We start from the raw sequence: 14086 nt of genomic DNA on the forward strand, positions 1-14086 counted from the left end.
GCCCTTAAGATCATCAAGAGTATATCCAATAGCAGCACGGTGCTTCTTCAGAGTTTTCAATAATCTTTCTTCTTCATGCTCTGAAAGGTTAGCACTAATAATAACAGGATATATCTTCTTTTCATCAAGATAAGCATATTTAAGATTATCAGGCAAGGTTTAAGCTCAAACACGGGATCACCCTTGGGTGGAGGAGGATCCCCTAAAATTTCAACAGGCAAATTGTGTTGCAGAATAGGTTCCTGTTTAAAGAATACTTCATCTATTTCCCTTCTTTCATTCATGAACATATCATTTTCATGGTCTAGCAAATAGTGTTCTAAAGGATCACTAGGAGGTACGGCAATAGAAGCAAGACCAATAATTTCATCCTTACTAGGTAATTCTTCCTCATGATGTTGTTTACTAAATTTAGAGAAATTAAACTCATGAACCATATCATCCAAGCCAATAGTAACAACATTCTTTTTGCAATCTATCCTAGCATTAACAGTGTTCAAGAAGGGTCTACCAAATATAATGGGACAAAAGCTATCTTGCGGATAAGTAACAACAAGAAAATCGGTAGGATATTTAGTTTTCCCACACAAGACTTCAACATCTCTAACAATTCCAATTGGTGAAATAGTATCTCTATTGGCAAGTTTAATTGTGACATCAATACCTTCTAACTCAGTAGGTGCAATTTCATTCTTAATTTCTTCGTATAAAGTATGCGGTATAACACTAGCACTCGCGCCCATATCACATAAGCCATGATAACAATGATCTCCTATTTTAACAGAAATAACAGGCACGCCTACCACAGGTCTATGTTTATCTTTAGCACAAGGTTTAGCAATTCTAGCAGTTTTACCTTCGAACTGAATAACCTTCCCATCAATATTATCAGATAAGAGATCTTTAACAATAGCAATATTAGGTTCTACTTTAACTTGCTCAGGGGGTGTATAAGTTCTAATATTGATTTTACGAACAACAGTTGAAGCTTTAGCATGATCCTTTACTCTAACAGGGAAAGGTGGTTTCTCAACATAAGAAGTAGGAACAATAGGATCATTATAAGTGATAGTCTTTTCTTCAACTTTAATAGGTGCAGCTACTTTTACTTCTATGGGAGGATGATATTTAAACCACTTCTCCTTAGGGAGATCAACATAAGTAGCAAAAGATTCACAGAAAGAAGCTACTATCTCAGAGTCAAATCCATATTTAGTGCTAAACTTACGGAAAATACTGGTGTCCATAAAAGATTTAACACAATCAAACTTAGGTGTCATACCTGACTCCTTACCTTCGTCAAGGTCCCAATCTTCAGAGTTGCGTTTAATTCTATCCAATAAATTCTATTTAAATTTAATAGTCTTCATCATAATAGAGCCATCACAATAAGTATCGAGCATGGTGCGATTGTTTTTAGAAAGCCGAGCATAAAATTTTTGAATGATCATTTCTCTTGAGAGCTCATGATTGGGGCATGAATATAACATTGATTTAAGCCTCCCCCAAGCTTGAGCAATGCTTTCTCCTTCGTGAGGCCAGAAATTATATATATAATTGCGATCACGATGAACAAGATGCATAGGGTAATACTTTTGATGAAATTCCAACTTCAATCTTTTATAGTCCCATGATCTCATATCATCACATAGCCTATACCATATCAATGCATCTCCCTTCAAAGATAAAGGGAAGACCTTCTTCTTAGCAACATCATCGGGTATACCTGCAAGCTTAAATAATCCACAAACTTCATCCACATATATTAAGTGCTCATTAGGATGCTTTGTTCCATCTCCTGTAAGAGGGTTAGCTAGCAGTTTTTCCATCATACCCGAAGGAAATTCAAAAGGAGTTTCATTTTCAATAGGTTCAGTAGGTTGAGGAGAAACTCTTTGCTCTACAGGACGGGGTGAAGATACCCCGAACAAACCCCTCAGAGAATTACTTTCCATAGTAGCAAGTGACAGTAAATTTTGGCACACTATATAAATTTTTCCTTACCAAATTCCACCTACCAAAGGCGCTACACTCCCCGGTAACAGCGCCAGAAAAGAGTCTTGATGACCCACAAATATATGGGATCTATCGTAGTCCTTTCGATAAGTAAGAGTGTCAAACCCAACGAGGAGCAAAAGGAAATGATAAGCGGTTTTCAGCAAGGTATTCTCTGCAAGTACTGAAATAAGTGGTAACAGATAGTTTTGTGATAAGATAAATTCTAACGAGCAACAAGTAACAAAAGTAAATAAAGTGCAGCAAGGTGGCCCAATCCTTTTGTAGCAAAGGACAAGCCTGAACAAACTCTTATAATAGGAAAAGCACTCCCGAGGACACATGGGAATATCATCAAGCTAGTTTTCATTACGTTCATATGATTCATGTTCGATACTTTGATAATTTGATATGTGGGTGGACCGGTGCTTGGGGTGTTGTTCTTACTTGAACAAGCATCCCACTTATGATTAACCTCTATTGCAAGCATCCACAACTACAACAAAAGTATTAAGGTAAACCTAACCATAGCATGAAACATGTGCATCCAAATCAGCCCCTTATGAAGCAACGCATAAACTAGGGTTTAAGCTTCTGTCACTCTAGCAACCCATCATCTAATTATTACTTCCCAATGCCTTCCTCTAGACACAAATAATGGTGAAGTGTTATGTAGTCGACGTTCACATAACACCACTAGAGGCTAGACAACATACATCTTATCAAAATATCAGACGAATACCAAATTCACATGACTACTAATAGCAAGACTTCTCCCTTGTCCTCAGGAACAAATGTAATTACTCACAAAGCATATTCATGTTCATAATCAGAGGGGTAATAATATGCATATAGGATCTGAACATATGATCTTCCACCAAATAAACCAACTAGCATCAACTACAAGGAGTAATCAACACTACTAGCAACCTACTAGCACCAATCCCGGACTTTGAGACAAGAATTGGATACAAGAGATGAACTAGGGATTGGAGATGAGATGGTGTGGGTGAAGATGTTGATGGAGATTTCCCTCTCCCAATGAGAGGAGCGTTGGTGATGACGATGGTGATGATTTCCCCCTCCCGGCGGGAAGTATCCCCGGCAGAACAGCTCTGCCGGAGCTCTAGATTGGTTCCGCCAAGGTTCCGCCTCGTGGCGGCGGAGTTTCGTCCTGAAAGGTTGCTTCTAATTTTTTTCTCATCGAAAGACTTCATATAGGAGAAGATGGACGTCGGAGAGCCACCAGGGGGGCCACGAGGTAGGGGGGCACGCCCTAGGGGGGCGCCCCCCATCCTTGTGAGTAGGGTGTGGGCCCCCTGGCCTTCATCTTTGGCGAGGATTTTTCTTTATTTGTTTTAAGATGTTCGTGGAGTTTCAGGACTTTTGGAGTTGCGTAGAATAGGTCTCTAATATTTGCTCCTTTTCCAGCCTAGAATTCCAGCTGTCGGCATTCTCCCTCCTTATGTAAACCTTCTAAAATAAGAGAGAATAGCCCTAAGTATTGTGACATAAAGTTAAATAACAGTCCATAATGCAATAAATATCGATATAAAAGCATGATTCAAAATGGACGTATCACCCGGGCGCCGCCCTGCTCCCCTTCCCCCCGAGCCTGCTACTGATGCTGCTTGCTGCCAATGCTGCCCACCTCCACTCGCCGGTGGCTGCTCCTGCCCGCCTCCACTCGTCGATGGCTACGGCGCCTCGCCGCTGCCCCGGTTGCCTCTCCTGGTAGCGCCTTGTCGGGCGGCCGTCGCCCGTCGCCCAGGCTCGCCCCATCGGGCGCGTGCGCCCGCACCACCGCCCGTTAACATGCCCACGCGCCCGATATGGCCCCGTGTGCAAATGACAGGGGGGCCCATGCCCAGAACGTTTTTAAAAAAAGAGGATTAAAATAATAATAATTTATTAAATAATTAATTAACTTAATTAATATTATTTAATTAATTAAACTAATTAATCCTGATTAGATTAACCTAATCAATTAACTAAACCCTAAATAACCTAACAGAGTATGACAGGTGGGACCCACTGGACCCACGCGTCAGTTTGACCCAGTCAACTCCTTTTGACTGCTGACGTCAGCATGACATCATGCTAATGTCATAAATCCAATTTTGAATTAAATTAAATAATTAATTAAATTCTAGAAATTAATAAAATCTTTAGAAAATCATATCTTTTAATCCGTAACTTGGAATAAATTATTTTCAACATGAAAGTTGCTCAGAACGACGAGACAAATCCGGATACGCATCCCGTTCGTCCGCCACGCATTCCTAGCATAGCAAACATGCAACTTTCCCCCTTCGGTTCATCTGTCCGAAAACGCAAAACACCGGGAATACTTTCCCGGATGTTTTCCTCCTTCACCGGTACCACCTCATACCGCGTTAGGGCACACCTGGCATCACGCTTTGTCATGTCATGGATCGTCATGCATTTGTTTGCATTATATTTATTGTTTCTTCCCCTCTTCTCTCGCTAGACACCGAGACCGACGCCGCTGCTACCCAGTACGACCACGGTGTTGACAACCCCTCTCTCTTGCCAGAGCAACCAGGCAAGCCCCCCTGATCACCAGATATCGCCTACTCTCCTTAATACTGCTTGCATTAGAGTAGTGTAGCAGGTTACTGCTTTCCGTTAATCCTATTCTGATGCATAGCCTATCATTGTTGCTACAACTGTTGATACCTTACCTGCAATCCTAAATGCTTAGTATAGGATGCTAGTTTACCATCAGTGGCCCTACATTCTTGTCCATCCGCCATGCTATACTTATACTGTTACATTACTTATGATACTATTCGGAGTTGGGGGCTGAAGGGGCAGGTGGCTCCATCCAGGTAGTGGTGGGCCTGAGTTCCCGATGGCCCCCGACTGTTACTTTATGGCGGAGCGACAGGGCAGGTTGAGACCACCTAGGAGAGAGGTGGGCCTGGCCCTGGTCGGCGTTCGCAGATACTTAACATGCTTAACGAGATCTTGGTATTTGATCTGAGTCTGGCCACTGGCCTATACGCACTAACCATCTACGCGGGGACAGTTATGGGCACTTGACGTCGTGGTATCAGCCGAAGCCTTCGTGACGTCAGCGACTGAGCGGCGCACACCGGGTTGGACCACGTAACGCAACTTCCTTTGTAATGGAGGTTGCTAGGTCTGCTCTCCGGCCGCCCACGCAACATGCATGTGTGCAATGGGCGATGGGCCCAGACCCCTGCGCCATAGGATTTAGACCGGCGTGTTGACCTCTCTGTTGTGCCTAGGTAGGGCTGCGACGTGTTGATCTTCCGAAGCCGGGCATGACCCAGAAAAGTGTGTCCGAACAAAGGGGATCGAGCGTGTTGGGAAATGTGGTGCACCCCTGCAGGGAAGTTAATCTATTCGAACAGCCGTGATCTTCGGTAACAGGACGACTTGGAGTTGTACCTTGACCTTATGAAATCTAGAACCAGATACTTAATAAAACACACCCTTCCAAGTGCCAGATACAACCGGTGATCGCTCTCTCACAGGGCGACGAGGGGAGGATCATCGGTTAGGATTATGCTATGCGATGCTACTGGGTGAACTTACCATCTACTCTCTTCTTCTGCTGCAAGATGGAGGTTACCGGAAGCATAGTCTTCAATAGGACTAGCTATCCCCCTCTTATTCCGTCTTTCTGCAGTTCAGTCCACATATGATACCCTTATTCCATTTGATACCAATGCATACATATGTAGTGTAGGTCCTTGCTTGCGAGTACTTTGGATGAGTACTCACGGTTGCTTTACTCCCCCCTTTTCCCCCTTCCTATACCCGATTGCTGCGACCAGACGTTGGAGCCCAGGAGCCAGACGCCACCATCGACGACGACTACTACTACACGGGAGGTGCCTACTACTACGTGCAGCCCGCTGACGACGACCAGGAGTAGTTTAGCAGGATCCCAGGCAGGAGGCATGCACCTCTTTCGATCTATATCCCAGTTTGTGCTAGCCTTCTTAAGGAAAACTTGTTTAACTTATGTCTGTACTCAGATATTGTTGCTTCCGCTGACTCGTCTATGATCGAGCTCTTGTATTCGAGCCCTCGAGGCCCCTGGCTTGTATTATGATGCTTGTATGACTTATTTTATTTGTAGAGTTGTGTTGTGATATCTTCCTGTGAGTCCCTGATCTTGATCGTACACGTTTGCGTGTATGATTAGTGTACGATTGAATCGGTGGTGTCACAAGTTGGTATCAGAGCCGACTGCCTGCTGGAATCCCTTTCCATACTCCTTGGCCGAAGTTGAGTCTAGTCAGTGAAAACTGTTTTACTAACATGGCCGTGTGGCTTACGGGCCCACGTCGCCATTGGGTGGTATTAGGATCTTTTATTCCTCGTCTATACGCTGGGACTCTGATCTCTCTCCTATTCAGGTTAAAATGGTTTTACTAAATCTAACTTTAGGTTCTCGATAATACTTTCTCCCGAAGAGCTCCTCATTCTAGATGATCGTCTACTGCACCAGAAGATTTTGAAGATACTCTTCGACCATTCCCGAGACCCTTGTGCCCTCTGCATTTTCAATTCCCTACTACCGATATATCCATATGGATAACGACAAACACTTGTTGTTCATACCATTACTCTGAGTTTCTCTTGTTGTTAGAAGATGCATCGAATTGCTCTCCAACTTTTAAGGATCCCTTGTACCACTGTCTTGTAGTTCCTTGCCGCAGAAATACCCCTACGGATACTTTCTCACACTTACCGAGTATCCACTCGTCCCGAGTTGTTCATGTGTTTCATAGAAGTCTTCGAAATACCATTCGATCTTCCGATCCTCAGTAACCTATTGCTCTGGAATTTCTTGCTTGCTTTCATTATGATTAATCACATAAGTGTGGTAATCTTATTGGCATCCTTGGTCATCATCATTTGAGTCCGTTGATTCAATATGTTGCGAATGCTCGCAATCCTCAATCAGACCTTAAAATTTGTTCTTCCGGCCTCAGACGTCACTCCGAACATGAGTTGGTTCTCGGCAATTCAAACCTTGATTGATTGTCGATCTATGACTATTCAACTCATTTATCTTTTGATCAGAGCCTATGCTTCTGATCCCTTGATTTGGAAATCTTAATTCTTTTGCATTTGAGCTTTGAGTTAGTTAGTTGTTTCTATAATCTGACCTCGTTGCATTCTTTCTTCCTCTGGTGGAGTACCGATGCTCACATCAGATCCCTTGTGGACCACCAGACCCTTTGTCAGATTTTATCCGACAATGTCCTTCATATTGAATAACCTTGTGAGCCTTTCTATGGGTATATAATGTCTTTGGTAAATTGTATCCTCTGCTTTGTGAACCATGCTCTGTTTTCGAGCTGGTGGTATTTACTATTGAAGCTTGTGGTATATGTTTCCATGATACCCTGACGGGTTGAATCTATGCCTTCCTTAATATGTGTGAACTCGAAAGTTTTCACGAGTCATGCTTGTCTGGTATTTTGCCAGATAATTCAACACCACAACTTCTTCGAAAAAGAGAAGTGAATGAAAGGTTATGCATTGGAGAAGCGGGAGTCGACCTTGAACTTTGTGTTCATGCCCATGGACCTGATGTGGAACTTATCATGGAAGCTTCTTGAAAAACTTTAATTAGTTGGATAATTCTTCCGGTGTCTTTGAATTGGATCCCTTGCAAGTATGGTTTCGGCCTTGTTGATATTCCTTGATTCCTTTTCTCGGACAAGTTAAAGTACTTGTCTTTTGTAGATCAATACACTTGTCAACCCTCTATTTTGCTCTACCTCCGAGTGTTACACTCTAGTATCTTGATAATATCATCGAACCATGTTGCTTATTGTGAGCCTTCATCGAGTATTATTCCTCACCGATTCCAATGTTTTCTGGTTCCGAGTTGTTAGTCACTCAAGGACACCGATAACTAAATCAGGTCCGCTCCACGATTAAACAACTCTTAGTAATCTCCTTTACTCACGAGTTTGTACTCGAGCATGTCAATCCTAGCCTGATCGGCCATCACCTTGTGCTAAAGTTTAAAATGTGCCACCCGGTCCTTATTCCCAGAGCACATCTTTCGATGATGAGCTAATCTTACGTTGATCTTCCTCGTCATAACAATTGTCCTTGAATGAAAAACTTGATTTCAAGTTTGTGTCGTACCTATGGTTTCAATAACTTCTCGCTTCATCATTCCGTTGACTTGAAGTCATCGCCGATCGGTTACATCTTCTTGAAACCTCTCTACAAATGTGTCGTGATCATCATCAACATTTTGACCCCTTCCATGATATCGATTGAATTCATGATGATAAGTACCCTCCTTTCCCTTGATGATTTGTGTTATCATCGACAACTTTATTGCCTTCCGTTCAACACAAACTTGTTCGTGTCTCTAGCACCCTATTGCTTTCAAGTTAATGGCCGAAATTTCATTCTTAGACTATTGGTTGTTGAATCACCTTTCTAACATTGATCATGCTACCTAAGACCATATTTTTGGTGTACTTTTCAACCAATGCTTAATTGTGTATGTTTTCCTCGAGCACACATCCTTATATCATTTGATCCGACTAATGTTATGTCCTTGTTCATGTAATTGTGGAAATCCATCTTTTTGGAAATCTCAATGAGTTGGCGCCGAGTCCATCAGCCACCTCCCCGCCCTCTCCTTGATTTAATGATGAACTCTTGTTTCAGAACTTTCTTTCATAGTACATTTCTCGAGAATCTTAAAATGTCGTCTCGTCAATTTGTTTTGCACCTTTTCTTCTCAGGCCTCCTGAGTCTGAGTTATCCTGACACCAATCAGATCTGAATCTCGGTCAGATATGATGGTTGGAACATATTTCTAAGAGTTATAACATGGGTCTATATATGACCCCGTAAGGTGATGTCATGCCTAACACACCTGGCCGGAGGACCAATTGTTATAAGTTTCCTTTTTAGCAAGGTTAGCCATTCTTCCATGAGGAAGTTGTAAGACTTAATCCATAAGTTGTTCCTGATGGATCCTTTGTGTATCCAAAGTCTGACCTTTGCTTGAAGACCATGTCAATACTATCTCGAAGCATGTCACTGGTACTCCGATTTTCAATAAGAACATTTGAAGCATGATGCTAAATTTTCTTTAGCAATTATCCAAACATCGTTGTATGGGTAATGTCATGAAGTTTCTCTCCCCTCACCTAAAGGGTTTTCTACCTTATATCCTGTCATGGATATCATGCCCTATTTGTCCATGGGAAGGTATACCCCTGAAGTATGTGTTTAAACACATTTTCCTTTCCATTGTTTTGTTTAACCTTTTTGGTGATCTATATGATCTAAGCAGTAAAATTCTCCTGCTTATGTTAACACCTCGGTGTACAACTCTGTCAATGAGACCCTGTTTCTACTGTTGATGACTTTCCGGTAACCGCCGATGGACGAGAACTTTGCCTATTGGTCCGCCTCGTTCAACGAGCAGGAAAATGGTTCTCTTCGTCCCTCGCCCTTGGTATCGATGTTGTTGACGACATAATCAACAGGCTACCCTCTGACATGCTATGCTCTGACATGCCTTGCTTACAGTATCATGCAAGACGTCATCACCCTTCCTACTTTTAACCCACATGGTGGGCCCATAACCCACAAGTCCCAAGATCGAAACCTGACTCTCATGTACACCCCCTGCTTCCAAGGTTCCTCGCGCGTGGCCTCGTATGTAATTCACGAGCCACCTTTAGGTCTGATATCGGACACAATACTTATTCCCGTTGCTTGGACCCTTTCACGCCCTATAACAGGCATCGAATGATTGCCTGCCCGCTCGAAACTTCCCAGGTTACCTCCATACTTTGCTCTTGATATTTTCTTAAGTTTTGATTCGAGAGTTACTTTCCGCCACCTTCCTCGATGTTGTCGACCCGATAGTCAACCTTGTCAAGGTCCGTTCTCCCAGAATGCCCACCCTTTATTCTTTCGTAAGTATGATGGCGTTCCCGAAGAAAGGATACCGACTTCATCATGATGACCTGAAGCAGAGAAATGAAGACATCAACGTAATGGATCAACCTCTTCGAGAAGAGCAACTAATACCGAGCACACTCGTTAGAACTTCGTAACCAGAACTTTCCCCGTACTCCCCCTCTTAAATCTCAGGACGAGATTTCTTGTAGTGGAGGAGAATTGTGACGCCCGGATATTTAAGCTACTGTAACCCTCCACTAATGTTGCCACGTCACCATGATTACTGTTGCTAAACTCGTGTTAATTAAAACAACGTTCGAATTCAAATTTAAATTCCAAGTCAAAATATTATTTCTTCAAACTGTAAAAACAAAAATGTTCGCGGTGTCGCATTTATTCAGTATTAAATTATGATGAGTTAACCAACCTCATTTGAATTATTAAAAATGCCCTCACCAAATTATATAGTGGTACAATAGCATATTAAATGACTTATTCAATTTCTAAAAATGCCTGAACAATTGCTTTGGCTCAAAAACTTTTTATGCAACACCACAATGTTGTTCTGGAATTATGTGCTAGATTTCAAGTTTAACTAAGTTCTTTTACTATAGCATTTAAATAAAAAATGGAGAAATAAATAAAAGAAAAGAATCAAAGAATAAAAAGATAAAACAAAGCCTCCCCTCCATTGGGCCACCCGGCCCATCTACCTAGCGGGCCGGCCCACCTGCTCCCGCTGCCCCCTCTGCTCTGTTCACAGGGGATCGTGGATAGAGCCGATGCATGCCACGGCCGCGGCCATCGCCGTGGCGGCCATCCGCCGACTCCCCCCCACCCCGCCTATAAGGCCGGCGCCCCCTTCCCCGGCGAACCCTAATCGTCCACTGGCCCCCTCTCTCCCTCATCGCCCTCTCTCTCGCCTAGAGCCGTACCGCACCCGATCGCTATCGTCGTCGCCCCGTCATCACGGCCGGTGTGGCCGTCGGCCACCCCTCGCCGCCTCTCTGTGTGGAGAGGCTCTTGCCGCCTCGCCCTCACTCTCCTTCGGCGCGGAGCAGAGCCGGGAAGCTCCTCCAACGACGCCCGCACCGGAAGCTCACCATCCACTTTTTCTTCTACCTTCGGTCGTTGCAACGCCGTCGTCGATCCGCCCGCCTCCAGTCCTCTCCGACTACAGCGAGCACGCCAAGCACCCCGCTGTGAGGCCCTCCCCCAATTCCCCCGTTTTTCACTTCGATCCATTTGTTTACGGCCGTCCCCGTGCTCGTTCTGAAGGAAATATGCCCTAGAGGCAATAATAAAGTTATTATTTATTTCCTTATATCATGATAAATGTTTATTATTAATGCTAGAATTGTATTAACCGGAAACATAATACTTGTGTGAATACATAGACAAACAGAGTGTCACTAGTAAGCCTCTACTTGACTAGCTCGTTGATCAAAGATGGTTTTGTTTCCTAGCCATAGACATGAGTTGCCATTTGATTAATGGGATCACATCATTAGGAGAATGATGTGATTGACTTGACCCATTTCGTAAGTTTAGCACTTGATCATTTAGTATGTTGCTATTGCTTTCTTCTTGACTTATACATGTTCCTGTGACTATGAGATTATGCAACACCCGTTTACCGGAGGAACACTTTGTGTGCTACCAAACGTCACAACGTAACTGGGTGATTATAAAGGTGCTCTACAGGTGTCTCCAAAGGTAGATGTTGGGTTGGCGTATATCAAGATTAGGATTTGTCACTCCGATTGTCGGGGAGGTATCTCTGGGCCCTCTCGGTAATGCACATCACTTAAGCCTTGCAAGCATTGCAACTAATGAGTTAGTTGCGGGATGATGTATTACAGAACGAGTAAAGAGACTTGCCGGTAGTGAGATTGAACTAGGTATTAAGATACCGATGATCAAATCTCGGGCAAGTAACATACCGATGACAAAGGGAACAACGTATGTTGTTATGCGGTCTGACCGATAAAGATCTTCGTAGAATATGTAGGAGCCAATATGAGCATCCAGGTTCCGCAATTGCTTATTGACCGGAGACGTGTCTCAGTCATGTCTACATTGTTCTCGAACCCGTAGGGTCTGCACGCTTAACGTTACGATGACAGTTTCATTATGAGTTTATATGTTTTGATGTACCGAAGGTTGTTCAGAGTCCCGGATGTGATCACGGACATGACGAGGAGTCTCGAAATGGTCGAGACATGAAGATTGATATATTGGAAGACAATGTTTGGACATCGGAAGTGTTCCAGGTGAAATCGGCATTTTATCGGAGTACCGGGAGGTTACCGAAACCCCCCGGTAACCTAATGGGCCTTAATGGACCTAGCGGAGGAAGAGGAGAGGAGGCTAAGGGGCAGCCGCGTGCCCCTCCCCGCAAGTCCGAATTGGACAAGGAGGGGGCGGCGCCCCCCTTTCCTTTCCCCTCTCTCTCTCTCTCTTTCCCCCCAAGTCCTAGTCCAACAAGGAAAAGGGGGGAGTCCTACTCCCGGTAAGAGTAGGACTCCTCCTGGCGCACCCCTTTCCTGGATGCACCTCTTCCCCTTTGCTCCTTTATATACGGGGGCAGTGGGGCACCCCATAGACACAACAATTGACCATTGATCTCTTAGCTGTGTGCGGTGCCCCCCTCCACCATAATCCTCGATAATATTGTCACTAGTAGAAAACAGGGCTTTGGTCCAGGCCGGGTCAGCCCATTAGTCCCGGTTCAGTCTAGAACCGAGACCAATGTGGGCATTGGTCCTGGTTCGTGAGCCCAGGGGGCCGGCCGAGCCACGTGGGCCATTGGTCCCGGTTCATCTGGACCTTTTGGTCCCGGTTGGTGGGATGAACCGGGACCAATGGGCCTCGCTCCTGGCCCACCACCATTGGTCCCGGTTGGCGGCTTGAACCGGGACCAAAGGCTCCCCTTTAGTCCCGACTCATGCCACCAACCGGGACCAATGAGGTGCCTATATATACCCCTCGCTCGCGAGCAGAGCACCCCAGTGCTCTGTTTTTCTCTGGCCGAGGGGGAGAGGGCTTGGTGGTGCTCTAGCTCACCTCCTATGCACACAAGGTGTTCGATGGAATGCCCGAGCCACACTACTTAAGCTTTCTCCTCTCCAAGCTCGACCTCCAAGCTCCATTTTCCATAATATTTGTCTAGATTTAGCGGTTCATCACGCCTCGTCCCCGTCTTCACCGCCGTCGATCACCCGCGCTGAGCTCATCGCCGGCACCACCGTGGTGAGCCTCTTGTTTTATCTTCTTTCTGAAAGGAAATATATTCTTACTTGTATGTTTACATAGATACTTGTATTATTTTCTTACTTTTATTATTGCATCTTATATAGTGCGATGGTTTTGGTATCCGCCCCCATCGGCCCTCGTCCTGTCTATGATTCGGATGTGGTATATATATTATCTTTATAACTATTGGTTCATTTATTGTTTATGAAAATTATGCCGACCAACGTGACATAGATTTTATTTATGTAGGATGTATGTGAATCGGAAATGCCAACTGACCCTATTGTCGAGAGGTTAAATTTAGTTGAAGAAGAAAACAATTTGTTGAAGGAAAAAATAAAAAAATTGAGGAGGAGAAGATGATATTGGAGTTGCATGTTGTGGATGTCGTTGATGATCACAAGATCAACATGGATGCAATGCGCTTGAAGATTAGAAAGATTAGAAAATATGCCATTCATACCGAGGCTTGGTATCATTATGCCGTTGGATCAATTGTTACCTTGGTTGCGATTATGCTCGCATTTGTTTTTGCATTGAAATGTTTTACATAGTTTCAATGTATGGTTTAATTAATTAGATGCTCTGGAGAGCTATATGTTGTTAGATGAGAACTATGTATGCACTTTGGTTTTAATGTGATGATGAACTTCTATTAATTTGGACACTTAATTATATATAATGCACGCAGATGAACCGGCAATGGATGTACGGTGACAGACACACCCGCGAGTACATTAAGGGCGTGCATGAGTTTCTCGATGCGGCTGAGGCAAACAAGCAGAATGGTTTTATGTGTTGCCCATGCACTGAATGTGGGAATACGAGGTCTTACTCTAACCGGAAAATCCTTCACTCCCACCTGCTTTACAAGGGTTTCATG

The sequence above is a fragment of the Triticum aestivum genome, chromosome 3A (assembly GCF_018294505.1).
Source record: "Triticum aestivum cultivar Chinese Spring chromosome 3A, IWGSC CS RefSeq v2.1, whole genome shotgun sequence".
Lineage (NCBI taxonomy): Eukaryota > Viridiplantae > Streptophyta > Magnoliopsida > Poales > Poaceae > Triticum > Triticum aestivum.